The sequence below is a fragment of the Neodiprion pinetum genome, chromosome 4, assembly GCF_021155775.2.
Source record: "Neodiprion pinetum isolate iyNeoPine1 chromosome 4, iyNeoPine1.2, whole genome shotgun sequence".
Lineage (NCBI taxonomy): Eukaryota > Metazoa > Arthropoda > Insecta > Hymenoptera > Diprionidae > Neodiprion > Neodiprion pinetum.
The window spans coordinates 37090380-37118163 of NC_060235.2; the positions used below are offsets into that span (position 1 = coordinate 37090380).

At 43.2% G+C, this 27784-nt stretch overlaps 1 protein-coding gene across 9 annotated transcripts in view; it reads right to left on the reverse strand.

Moving 5' to 3' along the window:
- Positions 1 to 27784, reverse strand: part of heph (polypyrimidine tract-binding protein 1 heph) — a 358510-nt gene that overhangs the window by 237520 nt on the left and 93206 nt on the right. For 5 of the 9 annotated variants that reach the window (XM_046623391.2, XM_046623386.2, XM_046623388.2 and 2 more), the window contains exon 1: positions 13285 to 14509. The exons of 3 other annotated variants lie outside the window; for them this stretch is intronic. The gene's annotated coding sequence lies outside the window, so the exon portion shown is untranslated. Of the gene's footprint in view, positions 1 to 13284; positions 14510 to 27784 lie in introns of those variants that run through there. One more of the 9 variants, XM_046623385.2, reaches the window with a different exon arrangement.

A 27784-nucleotide genomic window follows, 5' to 3' on the forward strand; every position in this document is an offset into this window, starting at 1 on the left:
CCAAAGCGAGAGGAATCAGCAACTGATTCCTCTCGTTTGCTCCCTGCGGAATAAATTATTCTCGACGCGTGAAATACCGCAATTTTCAATTTCTGCTTTAAAACCAGCGCACGGGAGATGATTCGCTGTACAATTAAGACTGGTTTCGTCTTTAAATCACGATACACATTGCGTAAAATACTTCCTCCGAAAAACAGAATGTAAAAATCTACGGGCATTTGACCGCAGAGTGAGAAGCTTTGATCGAGTTTCCTCTTCGATATTGCATTCTGCATTATATCGGGTATCAAAAAAATTGAAATCTTAACCTCGCTGATACATAGTGGATTAACACTGTCAAAACTATAAAAAAAAAAAAAAAACGAACATCAAGTTCCGATTAGAATAAAAATTTTGGCAATAAAATTGGAATTCGATCACTTGTCACTTTGCTTTCTGACAGTGTTAATAAATATATATCGTCCTTACTCGGGTAAAAACGTTGAGGAAAAAATGATGTGACGTACTTCATTGACCTCCAGTTCGAATATCAATTACTCCGTTATTACATCGGGTATACTCGATGCTCTCAAACGGGCGAGTTTCGCTCTTTACCGTGTACGAGTAGAGTAAAGGAGCGACATAACGCATGTAGGCAGAGTCAGTCAGGTAGTCGGAGATACGAGATAGGAGTTTCACTCTTTTTCAAAGACTCAAGGCCTCCGCTGGCGTACGGTTCAAGTAAAACGTGCCTATTCAGTCATCGGAGAGCTCGCTCGCGCGCGTGCTTATACGGCCAAATCGTATAATTATCATCGAAAACCCGTCGCCGTGGTCGCGGAACAGCGAGCGAAGAGTCAACGACGATTCGACGAGGAGCCTCGATTTGAATTCGTAATACGAAGGCCACGTCCGAGCCACCGAACGATTTCTCCGATATCGAGTATCTGTCGATCAGCTCGACCGATCGCGATTCGTCGCGTTCTCTTCACCCGACTCACTGCAATACTGAAAATAATTTTTAAATTAAATTTTAACAATTGTCAATTTCGTGCCGAAGAGAACTTCGACTACTGAAGAACAAGAGAGAAAAAAAAAAAACCAGAATTATGCGAGAGTAGAAAAACTGACGCATAATTCACGAATCGCAAATTCTGGCTGCGGGCTGTTTATCGGGTTCAGAGTGACGACCACAACTGTCGGCCGAAAGAATTAGACGCCAGTTGCGTCGGTCGCAGTTATAACATATAAGTAAGTATTCGGATACCCGTTCCTTTGCAGCCGAGACAGAAAGTGCTTAGCACAATAAAAAGAAGAGTAAAAAAAAAAACAAAAAAGTACTACGTCCATGGCTTGTTTTCTTCTTCTTTTTTTCTCTTTGGCTTCTCGATTACCAAACAAAATTGTGATAATATATGACCGATGGAATGAAAAAACGGCATAAAGAAATGAGCAAACGAACCATCATGAGTATCTCTATAGTGTACAAACACGTCGCAGCTGAATAAACGAAAACGTACACAGGACGCGAATGAACGTGCAAGAGAGAGAGAGAGAGAGAGAGAGAGAGAGAGAGAGAGAGAGAGAGAGAGAGAGAGAGAGAGAGAGAGAGAGAGAGAGAGAGAGAGAGAGAGAGAGAGAGAGAGAGAGAGAGAGATAGAGAGATAGAGAGATAGAGAGATAGAGAGATAGAGAGATAGAGAGATAGAGAGAGAGAGAGAGAGAGAGAGAGAGAGAGAGAGAGAGAGAGAGAGAGAGAGAGAGAGAGAGAGTTAGTTAGTTAGTTAGTTAGTTAGTTAGTTAGTTGTCTTTTTCTCATAGTGAGTAAAGTTTGTACGCGCGTGTATGCATGTATGTATGTATGTATGTGTATATATATATATATGTATATATATACATATATATATATGTATATTCATTACTGTTTGACTTTTATTCTCATACTCCACAGGTCGCGAAAATGTTGGATAATTGAGAGAATTTTACCTTTGTCAGCTTTGGCAAAGATTAAAAGAATAATTTGTATATTACGGTGGTGTGAGCTGTTGGGATGGAGAGAAGAAAGAAAAATACAGGGGACTGCGATGCGTCGCATCATTGATAAATTATAAGCGGAAAGTGGGAGCGAAAAAAAAAAAAAATTGGAATCTTTGAAAAAAAAAAAAAAGAAAGCTGAGATCATAAAGTTTTTGGATATTTCCGTACCTACTACTCCTGATGCATAAACGAATCTCGTTGGTGATTCTTTAGACTAACTGCAAAACACCCGGTTAAATCGGCAGGTTTAGATTCTGAGTTTCCTCAAAATCCACCGTCCACGGCAGCGTGAATTTTTTTAATCTACAGGTCACTTTGGCTTTCCACTGCCCGTTCGGATCCAGGTGAGAAAACGCGGTTGCCGCGATGATAGACGAACCGAACACCTTCCCACTCGGTGGAGGATGTCACCTCTGGAGAAACACGAAGTAGGTGGTAGGTACACGTATACTCAAAGGCTTGAGGCTGCGTTGTGTCCGTGTGATGAAAAGTGAAAGTAAGTATGTCGGTGGGTCAAGTGCGCCGCACAAGAAGATCGGGGCCGTCGAAGCGAAAAAGGTTGGCGTGAAATTACGAGGCATGGACGAAGACGAAGACGAAGACCAAGACGTTCTTCGAGTCCTTTCGCAATCCAGGCAAGTGTAACGAAGGATCTAACGCACGTTCGCGTGGCTCATTTCGTTGGACAGCGTCGCAATTATCTGCAATCACCCCCGGAGCCATCAGCCGATGCCTGTTATTAGCCTGACATCGATATCCCCCGCGGGTTATCGTGTTACGTAGGTACGATTTGGTATAAATGCTGCGCTGATAGTCCGATGCCTGCCGGAGACACAGCGGGTATTATTTCTCGATGCGCGCGGTTTCAGAGCCGCTTTATTACCACCGAAAACAAATTGGAAAAGTACACCAACTGCGCGTACGTCTTATGTACCGGGACAATCTCTTGAGACTATACATACAATGCGCATGCGCGAGTTTTATCGGCTGCTCGGACAGGCTGGCCACTCCGAGTTTCAGCTGTCAAACTCTGTTTCTGGCGGCGATTTAGTTCGTACGAATTTTTGAGGTTAGAATCTCAAACAGTCGAGGTAGTGACTCGGAAAGTTGATGCTAATGCTCTTTGAAAATTTGCTTTATTCGACTGAAATGAGAAATCTCTTTAAATGTTGGGTGCTTGGAAGAAACGCAGCAGGTAGGTGGAAACGTTTTATTTGATCACTTTTATTATTTCGTACATTAGAAATAACAATGAAATCTTTTTCTATCAACAGGTGATACGGCCAAAATAATTACATCTCGAATATTTACTGTTATCTGCCTATTCAATTTATCACACGTACAAAGATCATCGCCACTTTCAAGCAACTAAGCAACTTTCTCACTCTCTTGTGATTTCAGGCGGTAATATTGAATTTTATCACTTTTGAAAATGAGACATTAAACCGAGCGTTCAAGAAATTAAACAATTCACGTTACGTAAAAATAAACAACAGCATAACCTCAATCTACGGCTTTACGCGCGAGAGATTCACAGCTTTAGTTTCATTTTGTGTACGTTGGCGCTCTGCTCAGCAGACGAAAACATCGCCGCAGGGCGATTTCACCGACCAATGAGATTGAATTATTTGGCGCATGCGCATTGTATGTATAGTTTCAAGAGATCGTCCCGGTATACATATGATATTAGGACATGCGCTTTAGGCCGGTAGCTCGTTGTTCGAAGTACAGTGGAGTGAGGAATTACGGTGTATACGTGTATTCGTTGTACGTATAAAAATAGTTTTTGGTGTAAATGTGTGACGCGAAACGTTTGTTGTACAATTCATCTATGATCGGATACTTCGGTTTCAAATAACAAAAACGTTAAATGGGATTCACGATTCAATTCGCAATTCTTTTACTGTTTTTGCGTGCTCTGTATCCAAGAATCGTCCGATGAAACTTGATAAGGAAAGATCAGAAAAACGAACGATAAGAATTATTTCTAAATTAAAAAGATCGCTGCCGAAATATTTTGAGAATAGAAAGAAAAAGACAAAACACTAGGGCGTTGATGTGAAATTTCGTACGACGAAATGGATTCTTATCATAATACTTTTCCTTCGAGTGCATCTGGGTCATTGGTTAAATAATAAATGAAAAATACTATTGGAACAACGATTTCAAAGGTAAACGAGTCAAAGATGAATGTCATTACAATTTCGTAGAGAATTTCATTAGCAGCTAATCAGTCTGGTGATCAAGCGATTACAAGTCTTCCCCCTCCCTCTCTCTCTCTCTCTCTCTCTCTCTCTGTCTTATGGAAGAGGTGCGCGGTGATAAATTTCGTAATTTCTCGTCGAGGATGGTTGTTTACCCTTTGACTGCGTTAATCAAAGCGTTCATTATACAGCGGAGTAAAAGACAGCAAGGGAGGGAGAAGAGAGCGAAGCAAGAACTAGCGAGAGCCAGGTTGAGGAATAATTCCAGAGTATAAAGCGCGAAGGTAGAATGAAGGAGAATGAATGAATGAATGAACGAACGAACGAACGAAGCACTGCAGTGAAATTCCACCGCTTGTGAAAATTAGGGACATTCGTCTATAACCGAGTAGTGAGCGTATAAAACAAAGCGCTCCGCACCGCCGTTTTCGCCCGGAAATTTCTCCTTCATCCCCTTTTCTTCCTCGGGACTGTGAAGGAGATAAGCAGCAGAGTTCTAATCGTAAGCCGTCCGAGCTTACCGAGTCAGTTCGAGGCAGTCGGAGCAGAGGAGAGGAAAATGAGCAAAAATAAATGCGTGTTCGACGTAATCCGGGCGCGCGTGTTACGACCCTGGAAACGATTTAATTAGGAGCAACTTTGGCCCGCGGCGTTGCAGGCGACCCCCGGAAATTAGATTAGCCACCGCTCTTTAACGAATTTTCTTAAGCTCATCTCCCTTTGTCTCTCTATGTTGTGTTTAGTTGGTTGCCTACTACGGTGAGGGGGGCTAATCTAGATGGCGCCTCTCGGTTTCCCGTATAATTGTATACAAAAGCCTCCGTCGATCTCCAACAAATGTCTCGAACGGAAACTCTCTCTTTCTCTCTCTCTCTCTCGCTTAGAGATAAATAAAAAATAAATAAATAAAACGATCCATATACCGGAAACAGCAACAGGAATAAGAACGCAAGCAGGAGTCGATCAACGAACCATCAGGGATTTTTTTTTTCTGTCAACCCCTCGACTTTCTCGCCTCGTCTCCCTCCCCCCATTCCTGTTCCCCGCCCTACGCCTCGCTAAAAATCTTCTTATAGCCGTGAAGTCTTGGAAGTAAGAAAGACGAGGAAAAAACATGGACGTTACCGCCACCCTGATACCCGCGAAGAATAAAAAGAAGAAATAGCCGAGGATCCCGCATCATCGTTCTCACCGTGAGAAAGCTTCGTCTGTGACCCAACACTTGAGCGAAGCATAGACTAGACGACTCTCACTTACAACGAGGATCCCTCTCCAAGAGTTGGATAATATAAGAAGACGTTACCTCTCCTATATATTACCTGCGCTAACACGCTTGCGAACAATCAAGAATACACTAATTTCCACGAATTTTCGAAGGAAAACGGTGCCATATATAAAAGAAGATTTTACGAAGGCTTGCAAGCTCTTTTTTGCCGAAAGAACTTCTTTTTATTAACATTGACACGATTATTTTTGTTACGATATATGTATTTTTTATGTATATCACATATTCTTTTCTTCACTCGCTTCTGAAATCATAAACGACTCTTTAATTCTATTAAGAATTTTGTATCTAACCACCAGTTTCTTCACCTCACAATCGTGATAATGACGATATATACAAGTGCAAGAGTAACAGTTTATTTTATTCAATCGTCATATTTTTACGCAGCAAATCACAATGTATATATGTTCCGTGTAGAAAACTTTTTCACAGAATTTATGAACGAAACTCTGCTACCGTTAGCTTGATCGTGTATAAAAATTACAAGCCACATACGTTCCCCTCTGAATTCTGATGAGAAACTTCGAGAAATATGTCATAAAGTATATCATCTCCGTCTTGACGAAATAAGTACGCCTTCTACCGTGCGGACTTTGAAAAAGTACAGAACAAGGATGGCGAGTCCGCGATCCAAATGAATTATACGACGATTGATCGATTGGAAGAAGAGAAGGGTCGAAGATTTCGGAAGAGGAAAAGAGACGGACGACGGTAATTAATACTATAAACGTAGAAAAGGATGGTGATTCACTGGCGGTTGAATAGGCGAGTCGTATCTTTTTCATCTATACCTCGTCATACATTCGTTTAATCTCTAGTCATCCACGCGCCGTTGTGTAATTGTCCATGCATGCGAAGAAAGAAAGAAGACCAAGAAGAAGAAGAAGAAGAAGAAGAAGAAGAAGCACGCGAGTAACGACGAAGCAGCAGCTGTTTCGTCTCCGAATTGTCAGGGAATAGGTTTCGATAAATTGATGTTCAAGCATCCGGCGCAATAAAATGTATTGTAGGATGATAACTATTACAACTAGTATTACAAATATTGGTGCGTAAAATATATTGCATACATATGTATGTATATATAGATATATATATGTGCAGAAGTTTGTTCAAACAAGATGAATTGCCGCGTCATCGATACATTGTTATACAATTCTGGATAAAAATAGGATATAATTTACGTTAAAACGAAAACTAGGAATTCGTTGATTCCTTGTGACTTGAAAAGTCGTCGTAGTTTTGTACGCGCGTGAAAAACTCAACGACACGACTCTCGTCAAGCGAAACGTTAAAAGCGCGATGGCATCTGCCACGCAACTTCCGCCCAAAAGACAGAGGGAGCGACCCTCTCCTTTGACTGGAGGGAGAATGAAAATAAAAATAAAAAGAAGAAAGAAAAAAAAAATGATGGCGAACAAAAAAGTGCCTGCATCGAGCTCTACGTGCAAAGAATACGCGTACCCGCGACACGGAGAAATAGATGTGTAGATATGGCAGCGGTTTAGGAAAAAAACCCAGGAATCGCCCATTACAATATTCGACGGCTGATTCACCCGCAAATATACACATACATATACATATGTGTGTAAACGCAATCGCTAAAGAGTCGATGTGGGATCCTCGGTTGCCCAAAGTTACATCATACTGCACGCTGTATTCACGCAGGAAGCGAATGGGCGAAATGAGAGGAAGAAAAACGAGAATTTGAAAAAATTATTAAAGATACACTGTATTTGCACATTCCTGCGTCAATGTAATTTATTACCCAACCGCATGCAACTGCCGATGCGTACACGCTCGTTATTGCCTCGGCGATGCATTTTATAATAACTATGCTGGCAGCTGTGCCCGGGTGAAAAATGAAAATGACGTATGTTTGTGCACAAATTCAAATAAAATTACCGTGTAACAACATGATGCTGAAACTAGCGGCCAAACGTGTATTATTAAACTTTTTCGAATTAGAAAAATATCGTTCAGTCTCATTCTCGTAATTCTATATTTCAAGGTGTTTGATAAAATTTTGATTTTCGAACGTCACTGCCTTATTCGTTTGACTTCAGGCTCGTTGTAACAACCATTATTACAGAACGATGCCTGTGGATAGCCGGCTGGCGGCCAGGTGTATCGATTTGCGAGGAAAATAATTACGCTTCTAAATTTCTCCCTTCTCTGCTACCCTCTTTTCTACCCCCTATTCGGTTCTGCACCCTTGAATTTCGTACATCCAGGTCGGTTCGACAAAGGCGAAAATCTCAAGCACTACTGTTACGGACTACTCGCCCCTCCCGTAGAAAGGAGGGTGGTTCGCATTCGCGGTCTCCGCGGGGATTGAAGAGAGGAGAAATTCTCCTGGGGTAAGCACGAAACGCGGCACGGCTCACGTTGTACCGCGGCTGATGAAGATGATGAAAAGGTAGGAATAACGTGACCGAGTAACGAGCGAGCAGACCGTAGATACGCGCGATATTTAATAGAAAAAAAAAAGAGACGAAAAGAAAACAATAATTAATTCATAGGTTTATTACCAAATATGCCGTCGGTTTTCAGATGATTATCGACTATTTTGCACGGTATATAATACCGAATGGATTCTGACGCCAGATTCTCGCCTAACAACGAGTTAATCCATGTTTCTGAATTGTGAATTTAGCAACGACGGTGAAAAAAGTTGTTCAACGACCAATCGTGGGTATAAATTTTTTACAGATGCCAATAATGCGAAGGCATTAAAATATAGCAGCGGTGAAATTTAAACACCAAGCAACACACGCCACAAATTTTTTAATGCACGATTGCATTAGCGAATAATATTTTTCATCTCTGTACTTTCTTTTTCCCGTTGGTATTTAAAAATGAAAAAATTAATTGCTTGCTCAATAATGTTAATAAAATAACGATATGACGCACACACATGCGTAAATGCGCTTTTGTCTCAAATTAAAAACAATGAAATAGCAACCGACCAAAATGAAACCTGTCGCCTGTTACAGTAGCCATGGTGAACACGAGCATGGCGCGTTCGCTATAACGCATGGCAACAAACAGGTAGTCGCGAGTCCGCCAAAGTTGTAACGCGTCTTCCGACACAGGTAGGGATTGGATTTTGTTCCAAGGTCGTCACGCTAGCCGTTCCTTCCTGCGGCACGACTTCCTCACACGCGCCTTCGAGCCTTCGAATTAGGCGAGCAAGAGTTTAACGTCCTCTCCGATTATACATCGGCGTTGCGCGACCGTAACAATCGCGTAAGAGCGAACAAATGCGATCAAGAACGATTAGCCATAAACTTATTCACAGGAAACCCGAAAGCTGTGTTGCCTCACTGAGAGAACCGTCTGAATTTTCACACTGAAGATATATGTTTTACACGCGTTTGGCGAGCCAGCGGATACGCACATATACATGTATATTTATAGAATTTTTTTTGAATACACGTCAATGCGTGAAATTCTCTGTAAAACTAAATAATAAATCTAATGAGTGGAATTTTTTTTTAAAACAGAAACAAAAATTGCTGTTAATTGAGGGAGGTATTATATCGCAAAGTACGGAAAAGACTTACATAAAAGAAATAAGAAAAACGGAGGAAAAGGCGTGTAATTCGAGATAGTGGCAGGGCTGACAATTCTCTCTCTTTCAATAATTGCCACGGGGCACACGTGTTTAAATGTACAGATCATTGCATCGCAAACTGAAATATAAACGATTTTGTCCCACCGTATACGGTAAGAACAAAAAGATAGAATTTTTGGCAGATGTACGATAGTTGCAACAAGGCTGGCCAAAAGGGGACAGCGGGTTTCTCCTTGGGTCAAGTTACGACACGTAGTTTCAAGCTGGTCGAAAGATCGAAGGTTGGGACTGACGTGCTGAGACCTCTTGGGTCGGTACCAGAAGAAGAAGAAGAAGAAGGAGAAGGAGAAGGAGAGACAGGTGCGCCGGTTACCCGAGGGATATGAAATGCGAAAAGAGGGTAAAAATCCGAGAAGGTGAAAACGGTGGAAAAAGAAAGAGAAGGGAAAATTCGAATCAGGTAGAAGAAAAACGCACCTTCCTCTTATACATGGTGACCTCTGACTGACCAAAGCCCTACAGTTTCTCGCTCTCAATCTTCCCCACCCCTTGTTCTGTCCCTAAATCGGTTTTTCGTTTTCTTTCTTTTTTCTTTTTTAACTTTTTTCGGAACAAGTTTACCGCGGGAACTTAAATTGCGAGAGGATAAATAGTTGAACAAAGAAACAAATTTTGATATTACAGTTACACAGGCTTCGCAATCGCGAGGCTCAGACAAGGGTGACGAAAGGTAGAGGATTAAAAAAGAAACCTCCATGCCAAAGTATAGAGCTGAGCTTTCAGATCTGATGGAATGATGCGGTTATAATCATTTGAAAATATCAATCGCGTTATCGAATTCTGCATTAGTAATGAGAAAAAACAAAATACGTATCATAGTCGTTTACCAACTAAACCTTCCCCCATGTACATTCTATATTGTTTGTACATAAACACGTAGAGTGTGGCTGTAATTTTTCCACCAATGTATAATATATGATAGCGTCGCGCGTCAATCGACACGCGAAAAAAGAACTGAGGAGGGGTGATGGTAATTGCTACTTGTGTACAATGTCTCGCTGTTATAGAAGCGAGGAAAAAGTGATGGGTAAAAAAAAAAAATAAATATATATATATCTTTGTTGGATTTGAAAAACTCGACATGCCATCCGCGGGATTCGCTTATTGAATGCATAATGGAAGCGAAGCGATGAAAAGACCCGATTAGTAAAACGACTATTAGAATAAGAAAAAACGTTGTTCTTCGCCGATATATATCAGAAGCGTGATGATGAAAAGAGGATGACCAGAAGATGTGTATAAAATTCGTACATCGGCCACAAGTTGACCCGCAAAGTGTGATGGAAACGGTGGAAGAGAAAACGGCATGAAGACGGAGTAGGGGAAGAATTTTATTGACGACATCGACAATAAACCTTGTTTGAAATAACTCGATGTATGATAATACCCGTCTTCCGTTTATAAATGTATGCATACACCGTACGACGTTAGAGTATCGATGGATCTTTGATCGCGTGTATTTTATCAACTCTAGCAGCAAACGGTACGCTAGCCGTCTATACACATGGCCGTGCAGTACGGTTTTATATTTGCCGTATCATCAGAGTCTACAACATACCTCGATACATAATGTAAATATAATAATAGCATGCAGGATTTCAAGATACAAACGTATGACAACGTATGTACAATTGTCCGTAGATAGAACGATCGATCGAACGAACGACGCCGAGAAACGCGTCGATGTGAGGAGGAGAAAAAAACCGACGTTATGTATCATGGACGCAAAAATATACATATAAGCATAGGTGCGTAGGGAAAAAGAAACATACTGTGTATTGGGATTATCGCGATTCGCACGCAATTAGACCAAATCGCGAAAAAATCGTCCCTTTCCTGCTAACGGTGCCGCTACTGCCGCCGTCGATGGTTAGAATTAATTTATGGGTCTCATTCCGTATTGAGAATATCAAAATTTTACCGTCGACATTTTAAACTCAAATATTTACATTTTTAAATATTTCCAGACAAGTGGTTTGTTCAAAAGCTGATGTCGACGATGTTTCGAGACATTTGAATATCTTGTTATTGTGAAAATTCACGTTTTCGCTTAATCGTTGTGTTCGTGCAAATTGTATAATTCTCAACATTTGTTTCCACGCAAACTCAATTCCTGGGTAAAACATACACGTGATCTGTTCCAAAGCGTGAGTCCAGAGATGACGTTTCAATAAATAACAGTATATACGAAAGATTTCAATATTTCCAAGAAATACCAGTATTCGATCAGCGTCACTGCTTTAGTATTGTGACGGTATCCGAGGTACGAATGGTAAACAACTGCAACATGTCGATTCGAGCGGGACGGGAATAGCAACAACCAGACGCGCAATTCTCGGTTCAAGATATCGGACAACCTTGGGGATGCGCAACTAGTGCGGCAGCTCCACGTGGCCCGAAGGGAGAAAAAGATGGCGGGAGAGTAAGGAGATGAAAAAGATGAAAAAGATGAAAAAGATGAAAGAGGTGAAAGAGAGAAGGAGCGGAGGGGAGAGGATGTGAATCTCAAAGTGTGAGGAGTGAGACGAAGGGTATAATAAATACGGGGTTCGTCGGTCCGCCATCCTCGCAACCGGTTTTTCCCCCCTTCAGGCTTCCTCGACGGTTCGTTCGTCTGGTTCCGAGCCGGGGGCGCCCTTCGAGGCCGATTCTTTTTCCCCGCGTGAATCCCCCCCTATCTTCGCCCCGCTTCGTCTTTAAGAGGAGGAGGGCTTGCACGGAAAGCGTCGACGCGCATGCCCGTCCGTGATATACTAACGGAGGCGAAAACATCTCTGGATGAAAATTTCATCGAGGCGCAAACGAACCGCGTTCTCTTCAACTTCGGGGTCGATACTCGCGGCTCGGATGTTAAAAGTGTGACCCGCGTATTTCGCGAGCACATTGAATTCCGCGTGGGCCGCGACCGTCGTAAACACGAGGAATGCGTCTGCGAGTCTCGAGTTGCCGCGGCCGCGACGCATCGCGTCGGTGCAGCAGGTGAAACGACGGGAATGAGGAACGGAGAGAAATGCGTGCCGAGGGAGTAGAGAGAGTAGGGAGAGAGAGAGAGAGAGAGAGAGAGAATTACGGACCGTCTCGGTCGGCGCCGAGCGTCTTTCGATTCCTAAAAGAATTGGGGGGAGATTTTCTTCGGCGCGTATCCAACTCCATATTCCACCGCCTCGACACATCAGCAGGCTAAAATAACTCCGATTTGTATACACAACGGGATCATATTCCCCTCCGAGTATACGCAATGGCTAAATAATCATGCACTGGAAATGTTGTACACACATATCGGATATAGAGTCTCGGGAAGAACGTTCGGATATCGAATCGCGAAAACGAGTCGATCGATCATCGATAGATCGGAAAAGAACGTTGCCGACAATTTTCGCTCTCTCTCTCTCTCTCTGTTTCTCTCTCTCCGTAATCGTTTCACGAGAAAAACCCTGACTTGATGGATATTATTCAACGTTGATCGACGAAATTTTGCATCAACCCTGACGGGGATTAACGTTTGGCGAATCTGAGCAAACTCGGTGCTTCGAAATCGGCAGGATACCGATATCCCGAAGAAAGAAGAAGACGGAAAGGGAAAAACGGTCGATCCGTCCATCGGCTGCGTACGCATAGCTAGTACCAGAAAACGGCGACCGGTTGCTTCCGGCGCGCGGCGCATCGCCGAGGATTGGATCGGATTGGAGCTGAGTAGAGTTGCGTTTGCTCGACCTCGAAGCTGGATAGTCAGTCAGCTGTTTTGCAACCGTTACGAACGTGTCCGTAAGGTCGAGAGGAGAGGACGGGGGATGCGCGAGGAGCATAATCGGACGAGGACTGCGAGCCTCGCACAATTCGTGGAATTATTCTTACGTGAATCGGGTTTCCGTGTGCGCGTGTCCGCGGCATAGACTGGAAGACGTGACGTGACGAGTCGAGCCGAGCCGGTCGCGTCGTTCCGTTCCAAGTATCGTAATTAATCGCTTGTACCTGACCGAGGTAGCCGAGGAGACGCGTCGTTTCGTCGGTGACGCATGGCGGCGATGAAAAGAAGAAATAATAAAAGAGGAATAAAAATAAGTGCGTGAGGATAATGCAACGGGGGGGAGGTATTTAAAAGAAAAACCGTAGTGGAAAAGTGCATCGTGAGAGGCGGTACTTACCGAGTCTGGCAGATCCCTTGCCAAACGGAGAAAGAGACAATGAAATGGAAAACTTGAGGTCGTAGGTGAAGAAGAACTCTCGACGATATGCGTAGCAGCGGGTATCCAAAAACAAAAGAAATTGTCACAACCGACACCGGATGCTTCTTCACTGCACTATTTCGATTTCACACAAGTCGTTTTTGCTTTTTTTTTTTTTTTCACTCCTACTTTTCAAATACTCGATGCAGAGACGATAACAAAGGCGTTGTTAATGTTACAAGCGTTAACACCGTTGTCACAACTATTATCACTATTATTATAATCATAAAACACTATACACTGATCAGTAACGATCGTCTCGATCTCCGGCGTGAAAACCGGCGTTCTATCCAAGCATATATGTGTGTGTATATATATATATATATATATATATACATATATATATATCCCGGAGTGTTTCGTAGCGCGCAGACCGACCGACCGAAAACCTGACCGACGCAGCACGATTTGAAGGTTAGAAAGAACAAGCCGCGCGTCGCGTCGCGTCGTTCTGTCAGAGCGTGGACGAGTTGACAGGAATGAAAGAACCGCAGTGAAACATAGGTGCGTGGAGGATGAATAGAGAGAGGGAGACAGGCGAGAAGAGGCGAGAGACCGCGCGGTGCGGAGACGGACGCCGAATGTTCGTTCGTTCGTTCGTTCGTTCGTTCGTTCGTTTCGGGTTGAAAATTCGGTTGTCAAGAGCAAGCACACTCGGTCGGAACTGCCTCTCGCGTCGAGACGTGGCAAGGCGGCTGGCTGCTGCTACTCGAATGAAAACCGGTGCGGCGTGCGTAGGTAGAGTATAGGTTATGAAAATACGACAGCTCTGCTACGGCAACTCTGTCTTTGTGTAACAGTCGTTGGTCGTTGTCGAACACAATGTAAACAGGAGGAGTAAAACTAGGATTACGCCGCGCACGTACGGCACAACGGTCCGATGATGAGTAATCGACCTCAAACAGTGAAATTCGACCGATTCACAGCAAATACCACGCTCGGTACTATCGAGCTGTCTACGATACACAGAACAACCGCACTCCGATATCCCCAACGACAAACAAAGAAACGAAATAACAGAACAGAAAATTTTCGCCAACTTCTCCCGCTATTCCTCCTCGTCTTTGTCTTCTTCGTATCAATAAACGTAATGTTATTCACACGGAAGAAAAGTACGTAATAGATCCCCGACTAACAATAAGTTGTAGGCACACCACGAGTAGTGACGCTAAAACTTCACCACCACGGACCCTGGCAGCTTGGCGGGGCGGATAGAGAGAGAGAGAGAGAAACGTCGGCGGGGTGGGAGGAGAGTGGCGTCGTGGCGGCATGGGGCGCGCGGAGAAGGAGGGTAGGGGCAAGGGAGGGGGGCGAGGGGAGACAGCTGGATGGCGCGCTGCTTGCCGCTGCTCACGGGCGACTCGGTTGCCGCCGTTTGTTGTAGCGGCGAAGCCGGCTGCGGAGCACATGCGACTACCATTACACGCCGGCTTTTGGAAGAGCTTACATACCTACTACCTGCAACCCTACTACGTCGTAGGACGTGGCGAAGCTTCGTTGCATACTTGCGTCATGCTCTACACGGCCAGTAAGGGTAAAAACGTCACTGCGTTGAGTTTGAAATTTTTATCTGTAAAATTGGAGGAATTGCGTTACATGCATGGTAGTGGTGGTGGTTGTAACGCGGCGGATCGGAGATATTAAATTATTTAAGCCTTCGGTCCGCAGCACGAGACTTATGCAGGAGAGGAGAAACTACGGCGCCGCGGGGAAGAGGTAGAAGGACGCCGTCCAGTCCGGCGCTGAGGAGGAGGAATAGAACGACGGACCGAAGGCGGGATGAGGATGAGAATGAGGAGGAGGGAGAGCCGCGACTTCGCGACGCTGCCGCGTCGATCGGACGGTCGAACCGGTCGCCGGCGATCTCTGCCGTTTGTTGTTGGCTACGTTGCGTCGATCTCTCGAAGAGTCCGATCACCGCGCGGCAATCGCAGGTCTTCTTTTAGGCTGTTTCCCGCTACTTGCCGAGGTCGGTATCGAATATTAATACAGCGCAAAGCTAGCACGAGACGCGAAACTACGACCTACGACTATGCTCGTCGAGTTTCGGAACACGGCCTCGTTGACAAACGGATACGTATACTCTCGTATATTCGCGTATAACGCGAGGTTCGCCGAGGGTGGAAATAAAGGGGGATGATCGAGGGAGCGGAACCAATTAAGGACGTGGGTGGCTGAGAAGGATCGTCTGTTTGAGCGACCTATCGGCATTTGTGTGCGGCGACGTTGCGCGCGTACTACGAGAAAATAAGAACGCGCCTTCATACCCCAGAGCGAAATCACTCAGACGCGCCCCTCAAACACGCCCTGTATAACTTGGCTCGTGTTGTCCGCTCGTAAGAAAGCAAATATAGACCCTTACGCGCACACACGCGACACCAACACTTCGTTCGTCGGCGCCGCGACGCGTGTTCCGACGCACTTCATCGCCCCTCCCCCCCCCCCCCCCCCCCCACCGTCCTTACACGTTCTTGTCCGAGTGCACGACTCCCACGCACGCATCGACCTTCCCCTCGACGAGGGGGAGACTCGAAATTTACCGCAACGCGTTTCCACTACGCAAGCATGTACGGGCCTTCGACAACCCCTTTTATTTGAAAGAAGAGTCCGCTCCGACCGCCCGCGACCGAACTTCTCGAGGACGCGACGTTCGTCTCCCCTCCATTATTCCCATACCTTGACGTAGGAGAATTAAAGTGCTCACCGACGCGACGCGACGCCCGGTAATCACTGCTCTTTCGAAAAACGTTTATTCCTCCTCGTCGCGACGCGATGCTGTAATACGACCGATCTCAACGTGTTTTAGACACCGCGCTATTGAGAATTTCTAACGGTTAGACGGGAAAACGACTCGGGCCATTCCAAGAGTCGCGATGGAGATTATAAAACACCCGAAGGATGTACAAAAATCGAAGAATTACCCGAAATTTGATATTAAACTTCGTATATTTACCTACAAAGCAAATTGGCTTGTATCCTCCATGCGATAACTGTGAGGCAGCGCTGAATGATAAAATGAATAAAATGATTCCACAAAAACAGTTGCATATTTTAATTGCAAAATCCTTTCACCGACGCAAAATTTTATTTAATAAAGTTCGTCGAAATTATTCATGAAACTGCAATCATTTAGATATGGATTTTAAGCATCGATTTAAATACAAAATCGTTGCAATTAAACATGTTTTATTATACCTATTTACATGAATATTCACCCACAATATCTCTGCTGCTGATATTTTAATTATTCCAGATATGTGTATCATAGATTATACCTGAGAAACTTGAACACTGTATAAATAGAATGTTCTAAAAATAGCTTGAAACCGAATGTAAAAATTAGCAAATCCCTGTAGTGTATCAAAAATACCTGGCCCCATGTCGCCTTGGGATTTTGGACGAAAGGCCCACCAAAATCGCGCCCCTTTTCTCGCCTTCCATTAACGGATGAGGCTTCTACAATATAGCTGGGCAGAGACCTTATTTATTCCTCCTCGATCGTTAGCTAAATGGCCATTTTAATCATGGCAGCATTACCCGCGCCTAAGAACTCCGAAAGCTTCTTCGGTCCGTGATGGTAACGTTTTCCCGTGTCATTCACGGAGATATATGTATTAACGGTCATGACGATAGGCAATTATCGGAATAATACCGCGGGCAACGAAGGACAGAGCTAGAGAATAATAACACAGCGGATTTCTTTACTCGATCTTTTCGGCCCTGCGCCGAGCGCCGAATGATTACGCTGGTCAACTAAACTTTTGACAACAAGAAAGGTGTATTTACCCTCATTATAAAACCATATTCTATTTTCATTCGTGCGGGTCGAGTTTTTGTGTTACAGCTACTGAAAGTAAAATTGAATGTTTATCGTTTTGACTCACCTTCTTTTGATTCAGGGTGTTTCGATATTTGCTATAAATACCAGTTAATTAGTTACGATTAATAACAAAATACCCTGAATCAGAAAAAGTAAGTTAAAACGATAAAAATTCAATTTTACTGGTAGTAGCTGTAACGAAAAAACTAGACCTTATCGAATCAAAATAATAACGAGGATGAATAGCAATTTCAAAATTAGAAAGCACCTTCCTTGTTACAAAATTTTGTTCACCAGTATATTATATGTATATAAACTTATTTTTGTTCATACAAACTGTATTTTTGGAAAAACTGAGAAAATCATATTACAATAAAACTATTCGTATATAAAATATTGTAATATCAATTTTATTATACTAAACCTTGTTCCTAACATATATATATATATTATATACATGTGTGTGTGTATACCGTAGACATTTCAATTTTCACACTTTCCGTTCGCATTATTTCGGAGTCTACCAAAGTTTAGGGAACATTTTGAACCTACGTAGAATTTAAATTTACACGCAAAAGCTTTCAAATTTCATGCAATGTTCTCGGAATAAATTTTAAAATTAAGCCTGAATTAACCATGGGTTTTCTGCCCCAAGCCAGATCAGCAGCATCTTTCATCCGTTCCGCCGGTACAATTTTTTATACATAAAAATATGAAGTAAGATTTGCTAGATGGCGTAAGTTGACATTTTAGTCACGCGAAAAGTCGCTTTTAGCTTCTGTTTGATTTTTAAGTGGACAGTCAACAAAATCCACCTACTTTGCAAACGTAGGTACGTGTATTCACCTTGTTGGCGAGGTATACGGTATTATACACGGAAAATGATGTTGGGCATTTCTCAGTACACACACGGATTCGCTGGATGAAAATAGTATAAGTTTTATACACCGATACATACATTCCAACGATTTTATAAGAATGGAATGAAATTTCACGCTACTTCTATAAAAAGGAGATACTTCACTCGTCTAAAATAACCTCTCGCACTCCCTCTCGACATATAACGGAATGAAAAAGCACTCCCAAGTTATTTGATTCGTGACATCCGTTCCCCTGAATACGCACATATGTCTATTGTAAGGGTGCTTTCAATAGGTTTTCATAAAGTTGACGAAAACTTTCAATATATGTACACGAATACACTTCGACTAACGCTGCAAATTGAAATCTAACAATCATTTGACGCAACACGATTCTGGGGAATAGCTACAATGACGATAAATCTCAAGGTAGAAAAATCTTCGGGGCAGGCAAAATCACGATTCAATTTAACGTACATATTAGAGAAGACGTAAAGAAAAGAAGACACCTTCGACTGCATTTGTACGTGAAATCTGATAGAGAGGTTCTTTTTTTTTCTTAGTTTTTGTCTATGCGAGAAGTTAAGACGCAGGAAGTTACGAAGAGTCCGCCGTATGAGTACGGTGGGTGATATAAAGCGAACTGTGAAGCGTTCGCCCCTCCTCGCCCCTTTCGCACCGGCGACGAACAGCGGGCTTTTAGTGCTGCGGACTCGAGGGTATTAGATTTTTATTCCACCCTCTTTGAAGATCGTGAGACGCGATGCCGAGACGAGCGAATAATAGAGAGCAAAGAGCCGGTGCGTCGCGACGCGGGAAGCGATGAAGATATTCAAAGTAAACGAAGATCGCATTCGCGATCGCGTTACGCACGCGGAATAACCGAATCCCGCTCCGTCGGCGACGACGCCGGGCGTCGCGTCGTTGAATCTCGCTTCGCTTCTCGACTCTCGTCGAGTCCGTCCTCGAACTGAGATTCCGAATCTCCGCCTACCGCCGTCATCCCGCGGCCAACGAGACGCGGAGAGAGAGAGAGAGGCGATTTCCGCGAACCGCGAGCCAAGAACGTCAGCCGACTGCGAGTGGACCAGTCGCCGCAAAGACCTCGTCCTCTTATCTCTTATCGGACTGACTGTATGCACCGGGTGACGCCCGCGTCTCGAACGGTCACGGTCGTACAAAATTATATTACACAGCTGGTGAAACTCCGATGGTAAGGATGGGTCCCGTACGCCTGACGGTAACGCTTCAAAAGTTTTCCGCTGGACGTTTGGCGCTGCGATCTTGGTACAGAACAACGTAACATGACGGAGCAAAAGGTTCTACTCTAGAAGTAAGCGAGGAGTCGAAACTCAAGCCTGTCTGCCGATAAAAAGTGGGCCCGTTTTTGACGAAGAATTAGCAGTACCGATTTCCTCCAAAATATGCAAACCAGGCAGCTATCGATACCTGGTCGATACTCAATAATCATAATATTTGAACGAACAAAGAACACGGACGCAACAAGTGGCAGAAATCGGTACTACTAACTATATGCGCTGAGATCTGGCCCAACTTTGTTTGCCGGGATTTCGTCTCCCTCTCTCACTCACTTCCTGGTTCTACTCCATTGGCTCACGCGGGACAATCATGGACATTGAGCGTGGAGTGCGCAGGATATGTTGGAAATTAATTTCGTCGGTACCTGCATTCCGTTCCAATAATAAAGTGATTTTCTAATAAATTGAAGTCTTTTATTTGATCTAATCGAATAATCTGTTAAAAAGCTGAGAAAAACACTAGATTTCAGGATATATTTTGACTTGACTACACAAGTTTCAGTTTCGGTTACGTTTTTGGCTGAAAATTGTGTATCGGTCGGACACTACACGCCGGCAATGCTTCTTGCTGTCTCTTTCTAATCTCTTTCTAAGGATGCGATTGGCCGTTGGTCGACGCCATTTGTCACCGTTCAATGAGGTAGCGACGAGCCACCAATCGAATTCTCAGAAAGAGACGAGATATTTCCCGCCTGTGTTTCTGTCTGTTTCCACAGACCGAGCGATCTTCTACCTAGATCCGTAGTTCATGCTCTATGTCTATGCGGACGATCACTGTCTACCGAGATCGAAGCGCCACACGTGCAGCGGAGAATTTTTGAAGCATTACCGACAAGCGTAAGGGCCCAACTTCCACGACCAGAGTTTCGAGACCTGTGAATATACGACTGAAAAAACGGCGGAATTAGCGAGACGAGCACCGAAACGGGGTAATTCGGATTACCGAAAAGGATAATTACACCCATCGTAATTCCCTGTTTGAAAATTTTTCGAGTTATCCGTCACTATGTATGGAAAATGGAGATATTCGGTATCGTGGCGACAGAAATTACCGTCTCCCTTGCTCAGCGGGAGCTCTTCTTTCTCTCCGCAGCACTGTCAGCTGTATTATAGGTATTTGGAGTGAGAATTATAAGCATCAGAGGGACTCGGCTTCTGCAAGCTTTCATCTTCATCTGATTTAAGCTTTTTAAATAATTTTCAGAGCAAAATCAAAAGGAGAGACAATTAATCCGTCATGCGGAGGATGTGAAATGAGTGAATTATCCTGAAATTCTCCTTTGAAAATTTGCCAACCAACGAAAAAGTACGCGTGGAAAAAAAGGGTTTCATTTGCTGATTCAGCCTTTCTGGCTATAATATTATGCCTGTCTGCAACTCGGATGGATGAAACAATGTTTCGCATTTTTCTGTCGGTGTTTTGATAAGTATTCAATCGAAACCCTTTCTGGCGATGGTGAGTTTTGTTTCATGATGAAAAATAAAAATAAAATATACAACCCAAATGAGAAAATACGAAGACAGTAACATAACTTATACGAAATACAGAATTATCCAAATTTTCCCAACGATTTTATACACTGGTTGTGGGAAAATTGATTCGTTTATTATTCACAAACTTTGGAAAGTAATCGGGCCGATATAAAAAAATTTGGGCTCCAAAAAAATTCGGACAAATATCGGTAAACTTTCCGCCGCTTTCTTTGGCTCAAATATTGATGTTATCACAGAACAAGAAAAAGGTAGGGATAAAAGTTTGTGGCAAAAGTTAAGACGCAAGCATCAAACGAAGAAACTTTATCCTTATCAATACTGACTGCGTCACAATCGCAAAAATTCGATCGAGTGAGGGAAAAATTTCGGATGGAAAAAAAACAGATCTACTTTCATTGGTATTTTTAATTTCTGTCAGTGAATGCGAAAAATATAAATTATAACCTCTGCTTAATTACAGCGAGTATGAATTTTGGAACAATGTACGCACTTCGGTATAACAAAACTCACGAATCGGTTATTCGTACCGATATCCACCGCTAGATGGATTCATGACGCATGCGGCGATCGCCGAATCGCAATCGACTTTGCGATTTACACCGAAAGCGAGTCAAGATCGGTATAACTTCCGATCCCCATTTGTTGATTTTCAATTTTGACGAACAGCTGGTATCCAACTTACCTGAAACAATAAAGATAACAATTCTTGAACATTACTTGCATCTACGTATTATTGTTAAAAAATACATAAAAGTTAGTTTGTTAATTAGTATTGCATAATCACGAAGTAAAAATGCTCTCGCGACATAACGGCAGTATCGAAAATTATTGAAATCGTATTTGATTTACAAAACATATACCATCTACCTGTTATGCGAAAATCAAAGTACTGCGATAAGTAATTTACACCTGCGATGGTTTTTTTCATATTTCATGATTCACAACAGGTTTTGTATATTTTAATACAGATCACAATTTCATGCAACGAAACTCATTAGATACGTACATTTAAACGCGAATTGCTTGACTTGAATAAACGTTCAAACGCACAGGTCAATTCAATCTACGACAATCGGTTTAAGATATACGACACGTGTCCATTCGTTCAATTCCCAAACGTACAAATATCTATTAACTAGCAAATGTATCGACAGCTTAAACCGTCGAGTAATTGCTACAGTTAGAAAAAAAAAAGAAAAAAACAACTCGCTAAAATCTGGCATCACAGCATAATAAAAAACAAGATGTTCAATTCAATCGCAAGTTAATTTTTCAACACTTTTTACGGATCAAAGGCCGACAACGAGTGCCAGGCGGCGTGTTGAATCGTCATAAATATTTGAGCAGATTTTCCGGGTCGTTTGAAAGAAAGAAAGAAAAAATGTTAAAATTAGAATATTATCTTTCGTCGTTGTACAATGAGTATGATTATAAAAGACAACAGATGCAACATCGTACCCGAGTGAAATATAAATATCAGCATTGCTTAATAATTTTTATTTTTCTTATTCCTTTTCTCCACTGCCTGGGAAAAACTAAATTACTAAACAATTATCCGTCCAATTTTCCTATTCAACCGACTGATTGAAACGTTGAATAAAATTTGTGAACATACTTCCTCTTCGATTATACGGTTAAAAAAAAAATTTAGGACTCCGGTATATAATCCCACCGAACTTACGATAGGTATAATATTTCTCGTTGTGATGCTTTGCCAGCGTTTTCGGAACCCGTTATACATACAAAACCTGCAGCCTGTTGCCGCAGGCCAGAAGTTAATATTAGATTATTTATCAACCGAAACGATCAATCCGATATACAAACCAGAAGCACAAGCTCAGCCAGCCGGCATGACTCTCCGTCCCGCTGGCCAACAGGCGAGTATAAATTCGTCCTTATTTCACCGTCGCGGCGTCGTTTCCGCGACTTTATCCACACCGTAAAATTGCCTGCCGTTTGAAATAAGGATCCGAGACATTTCACTGGGAGACGCGTGCGGATATAAGAGGTGCAATGAAACGCTTTTCCGACTTTACTGCGCACCTAAGAATATATTCCCAAACGGCACGCGGTGACGCCTGGCGTCTTTCGACCGACGACCAGCAGTGTATTCCGTCCGGTATTTCCAACGCTCAAAGCCGATTCCACGACGGTTCGATTTAATCTGATGGAATATATGTTTTTCCTACGATTCTTACCGTTTCATCGACCTCGTCAAGCGTCAGGCGAAGCCGGAATGTCGCCGTTGGGCTGCAGTGTTTTTAAGTCAATGTCACGATAGCGGTTGGAACGTAAATTAATTATACATGAGTCAGACTGCATCTACGAGTCCACTATCACCGAGAAACGACGACGAGATTATTCCCAATTGTTCGGGGAATTATCATCGCTTAGAGGGAACGGTATTGTAATATATACAGTGTCTTAACGAATCGTGGAAAGCACAAACTCAGTCACGTCATTCATCTTGAGAATATACTTCAATCTTCAATCTTATAACCACAAGAGTTTCCGACGCGAACGAAATTTCAGGATTCTTCTGGATGCTGTTTAGTTCATCCATCACCGGCAGTTCTGCAACTAAAATTCGTCATAAGAACTGTACGTTGTTCAAACTTCTATAAGCTAAACGATTCTTCGTAAGAGGTGAAGATTAACGCCAACTAATGTGCTCACATCTACGAATTTAATGGGCTTGAGCTACTTATTAAGCGGTAAGCTGGAAAGACTCTAGATTTGAATAGAACAGTATACCCGAAGTCTGGTGCTCCTGGAGTCGAAAATCAAGGCCAATTTGCATGCTCACATCTGCCAGTTCAATGAGCTAAAGCTCCTTAATCGGTTAGCTTCATGCCGGGACAATTCAACTCCGAATTTGAAATAGAATAGTATACCTCCTTAAAGTAGCCCAGCTCATCACCAGTCTGCCTCAACAGCAGCCTAGTCGTCTAGGCTACTCCCGGAGAGTTGGAGCGTGAAACGGTATTAGGTACCACCGAGGACTTACAATTAGCCGAGTTTCTGGAGTCGATAAAGACCTTCAAAACTCGGAGAGCTGCGGAGCGGAGTCGAAGCTACGGATAGCAACTATAAACTAGAAACTAGAAACTAGAAACTGGATAGCTAGAAGTGACGACGCCTACGCCAACGCCGATGCCAGGCGGCCAATTGGAAACGATTATTAATTGGACTCTGGCTCCTCCACGTGTACGGATATACGCGTCACACTTCGGGCCCGTCGACGTACGTCTGACACTCTCCGTTAACCAGGCGTCGCGACGCTTTTACTGAATGTGTACAGACGAAAGCTGCCATGCACCTTATACACGCGATAGGCGATTCTCGTTTCAACTCGAGCGAAATGTGAGCAAATGAGAAACGACAGAGTGACGAGACGCGGAAATATTTCCTATCGCAACGTATACGTTTGAACTCAACCTTTACCAATTGTATCATTTTATCGCTGGGTTGAAAGAAATTTCGATTCGTTAGTGCGGCATGAAGCCGGCATAACGCGAATCTTGAATTATCAGCTGTCTTGCAAGTATAGTTGTCAAATGACTGTATAGGCTGGGGAGAATTCGTCGCAATTAAGCCGGTATCGAGACGGTAGGAATTGCGCTATACAAACCGGGATCTGAACTGACGATCAGACGGTGGAAAATAGAGGAAAGTTGGCACGAAGCCGAGAACAGTTCACCCGTTATTCTGTAATAGCGACGAGTTCTACACGTCGCTTAATTAACTGCACGGTATCAAGTGGGCAGGATAGCTGAGACAACGATCGACGATCTTCTTTGGTACTCTCGTATTCTCCAATTTGTCACCACTCGTTTTCTTCTGGACGATGCCTCGAAACGCTACGAAAAAAGGGCGAACATAAATCGCTTTCGCTTCTTAAGGTACCCCGTGTACCTACAAGTCCCATTTAAATTTTATGCCATCGCTACAAAAATTACCATTTCATTTTTTGGTACCCGTTTAAAACTTCTTGATACGTTGGCCATCCTGGCCCGATTTTCTATCCGTTTTGGCCCCGATTCGGAGGCCATTTTGGGCCCAGATCCGAAAGCCGGTCTCTGGCCTCATGAATCGGAAAAAATAGATATTCGTAATTGTATTACGAGATAAGCAGAGTGGATAACTATTATTCACATTTGACAAATACGGTCGTACAAAAAACTGGATTCCCGGCATGTTACAAGCAGCACAAGGTGCAGGAAAGGTGTCAAAGTTGTCTCCGGTTGAACACGTCCAGTTGTTGAACGTTGAATATATTTTCCTGTAGTTACGTGTGCCTGCCCACCTCCTGGAACGTGGAGTGATAAAAAAAAAAGAAAAAGAAACCTCGTTCCTTCCACGTATTCGCCCATAAGCTTGAAGTTATAGACTTGGGGATTCATTCTCGCTCCGTCGAGCGCGTGATCTCGCGACGTTGCAGAATTTCAGTTATCTCCGACAGTCTCCGAGCTCGCGTTTCGATGCATAGCAGGTGCGTACGTGATTCATTCGAGGTACGAATCCGTGTGCGACCAAGGAACAAACGAACTCCAGTGCTCTCAGACCTTCCGGAAAATCTCCGTGATGCTGTACCCACAAAATTATCCAGCTCCAGTCGAACAACGACGCGGTATTTTTACCATCGGCCAACCGCTTTCACCAACGATCAAAGAGAGTTTACTGACCTCGGTGTGTCGGGAGGCGAGACATTTCCGGTTCTAAGTCAACGGTTGAATTTACTCCCGTACATGCAAATTTTCAGCAATTTATTTCGACTGTATTTAAAACGATGGATGACGAGCGTTTGCGCGAACCAGCCAACTTGGATGACGACGACGACGACGACGATGATGATGATGATCAACTCGATGTAGAAATTCCACCGTGGCTTTTTAAACAATACGAACGAACTGCTTTTCAGAGTCTCAAGAGGTACTTTCCGTTGCTTTTTTTCTTGTATTTCTTTTCGATTTTATTTTCGTTGATCGTTGATGTAGAAAAAAAAAAGTACGTGGCGCGTAAATCAGACCGAATATCTTAGGCGTAATAAACGCCTCTTTCATTTAGTGTCATCGACTCTAGCGAGCGAAAAGACAGCCGAGAATTCCGGAACTGTTGAGCAGAGTTTATGAATCGAATTACTGTCGAGGAACCGCCGGCTGTCAGCCGGACGCGTTTCGACCGAATTTGGTTAATTAATATATTTCTATCTGTTCATCGGTTAATTCCTTGATAAATACAATTGACCCGTCGTGAACCTGGATAACCAAATTAAAGGGCCGTCCGTCGGTAGCTAGAATATCTATAGCTAACCTGGATGCTCAATCATAATTACGCACGATCAATCGTGATCTGCCCTATTATTTGATTCTCCAACGCCGAAAGCCAATCGCATCGGTCTATGATTATTCAACTTTAAACGAGTGATCGCTTCTGAAAATGCTTCCCAAGTTCCTCGCGTCGAGTATAAAAGTAATCGGACTTCGTTGATCGGACACGAATGATGAATTCTTTGACCCACGCTGACTAACCGGTAATTACAACAATTCGATTACTCATGTGGTAAGAGTCATGAGTTGTAAATGTTCTCAATATTGAGTATATAAAATGCGAATTTCACGGCTCAATTGAAATCGTTTACACACTCTGGAATTTTTAAAAAAATGGAATAGTAAAAAAGTTGGTCGCTGAATGCGTAACTATAAACTGGTTTGAGTTCAACGACAACATTTGCGATGTTCGAAATTACGACAAGTAGCGATTGCCCATTATCAATCATGGCCGCGGCGTAACACATGCTGCTACAAGCGTGTCGCGGATACGAGAATGAGGAAAAAAAAAGAAAAAAAAAGATTAATTACACAGAACGTTCTGCGATTAGGATAAGCACAGCGACGTACGACACGGTTACCCGGTGAAAATATTCCGATGTCGCCGATGGTTTGTTATTATAAATACATTACGTTCGACGAGTATAAAATTTTAACGGAAACATCGATTTCCCAAAATCTTATTAAAAATCCACTACATCGGATCGACTAAAATCACCTATAAAATGAATGCAACCTTTGATTTAGACAGGAGGTTCTCTCGTACTCGGTCCGTTCTCTAAATTTTCCCAAACAATGTCTGTCCATCGCCGAAAACTTCGAAGTTACTTATCGACGTCTCTAAATCGTATACACCCAGTTTCCGACCGTGTAATATCAATACCTACAATGTGCGGAGATCACACGCGGAGAAATGAGAGGTGGGAGGATACGGGGTCGTAAAGAGGGATGAGGGGACAAAGGATGGTGATGGGGAGGGAGGTGGACGAGGGGGGAAAGGCCGTCTGGCGATTAAACTTATCGGATAAATATACAGGCCGGCATATCGCGGCACTCCCGGGGCCATATGGCGGTTGGTGGTCGTTGTCACCTTTCCGCACGACATATCCACGACCACGTCGACGACTCGCGGCGGTTGGAACATTCGACCGCTCTGTCACCGTATAGGCCAGTTATTCATGGCGAAATGACGCAACGATCGATGTCACGTAGGTTAAACAAAAATTTTTTTTTCCCCACTTTTCAGCTCATAACCGTTAACGATTACGCTACACGTACACGGCTAATCCAGGCACTGCGCTTGCTTGTCAATATTAGTGTTTGTGCAGCGTTTGTTTATTTATACCTCGCGAACTGATTGTTAACAAGGCTGGTTATTCTCCATTGATAAATACGGTTGTACGAGTACCGTTGGTTGAAGATACATTAGTTTTCAATAATTATTAACTCGTCCCGTGAGTTCAACTCGTGATTGCAAGTTTGAACCGATTTCATTGAGATTTGAAAAATTTCTGATCAATTCACAGATCGATAGAAATTTTTCAGAAAAATTACAGGAACACTGACGCGCGGTGAGTATAAATAAATCCGTTGTTC